The sequence below is a fragment of the Nannospalax galili genome, unplaced genomic scaffold, assembly GCF_000622305.1.
Source record: "Nannospalax galili isolate Female #2095 unplaced genomic scaffold, S.galili_v1.0 scaffold1654, whole genome shotgun sequence".
Classification (NCBI taxonomy): Eukaryota; Metazoa; Chordata; class Mammalia; order Rodentia; family Spalacidae; genus Nannospalax; species Nannospalax galili.
The window spans coordinates 590,806-592,668 of record NW_008334135.1 but is presented as its reverse complement, the minus strand read 5'-3'; positions in this window follow the sequence as shown (position 1 = coordinate 592,668).

Genomic DNA, 1,863 nt, shown 5'->3' with positions numbered 1-1,863 from the left:
GTATGTATGTATTTGCATGACATCACCCAGGGAGTGGTGAGAGATATAATAGGGGAAAATGTCTATATTTGAAGAAATTCTCAGAAATTCAGTAGAAAAGAATAAAAAATTATTTCAATAAATACCGTACCTGAAAATTCTTTTTTTCTTTTAAGTCTTTTTGAGACAGTGTCTCCCTGTAGCCCCAGATTTCCTGGAACTCACTATGTAGATCAGGCTGACCTTGAACTCACAGATATCTGCCAGCCTTTGCCTCCCAAGTGCTGGGATTAAAGGTGTGTGTGACCACATCTGGCTCAAAATTTATTTTTAATTGTATTTATGTGTTTAAATATAGATGTCTACTATGAATCATATCTACTGAAGTGTACAATTGTTCACGTTCATATCTATTTTCAACAACAGTTCACTTTAAAGTATAAATAATATCTAAGTTGTGACCAAGTATAATCAGAGAAAATAAAAGTATACCAGGCATTAAAATTGCTTAGGATATTTTTATTATACTGAGATTATCTATTGTGTTGTGATTTGTGCACCCATAGGAGTTACATTTCTATTCCTGTCATCTGACAACCTCATTGCCTGTTTGCACAGAGTCCAATGAAAGAAAAAGATGAAATTTCACTGGCTAATATGTTGCCCTGAGAAACACAGTTTTCTAATTAATTAACATTTTAAAAACACATTTTTATTGAGCAACAATGATAAATCTTAGGTTATAACATATAAGGGAATATGATTTTCAAATTCCTGTTGTATTTGTTTGAGATTCAAGGAATAAATCAGCATTTCCAATAACTACCTGAATTTTTTTTAAATTATATTTTAAGCATACTCTAACATTCTGCACACTCTTATTTAAATATCTAAGGTTTTTGTTAGAAAAACAAAATATACTATGTTTAGTAATACAAAGTACCATAGCTTATAGTAATATTCAAACAATGGAAAGAAAAATGTTAAAATCAGTTATGACAGAAACCATATTATTGATGCCAGGGACTGAACCCACTTCCTGGTGGATTCGCGTACTCTACCAGTAAGTCAAAGCCACAGATTCCCATGAAATTCTTCAATGATCTCTAAGTGCTGATAACTCCCACATTTCTTCTTTTCTCTTCTCCACTTGCAGCATTTTCCCTTCAGTTAGTACTCTCATCCTCTGACCAGTTTATTGACTTAGAAGCATGAGAATATTTTACTCTCCTCTCTGCAGATGTGAATTGGATCAATAAATTTATGAATTCTGAGACCAACATTTATTTATTCCTTTTATCCATAGTCATTGTCAGTGATCATTCTTTAATCTGACTCCTTTCACTTTTGTTTTATCATGTATAGCATCAGTAGGATGGTTATGTGATATAAAAATTTGATTCTTATATATTACCCAGATTTTTAAATCCATGTCACACCAAAGGTACTTTAATGTATACTATTTTAAAATGTGCTATCATTTAATACTAATTGAAACAAGTAGATAATCTTCATATCTTGTGGATTCTTGTCCAATTAACGGTATTAACAGTTGAGGCCGTCTGATGAGGAAGTGTTCTAATACCAACCTAATTTCGGGCTTTGAATCCTTCTCTTTATCTTTTACACACACATACACACACACACACACACACACACACACCATTCTTTAACACCTTTCCATCTGTGTGATAATTACGTGTGATACCTCAAGACAAATGTGTTCATGTATATGTGTGTGTGTATGTGTGCTTATTCATGTGAATTTCCTGCCCCTGTGGACAATCCTACTGCAAGTCCTAATATAAGCCTTCCTCCTCTATCCCATAATTTCTAAAAATTACTCCCCTTGCATCATCCATGCACATAAATATGAAAGAAATT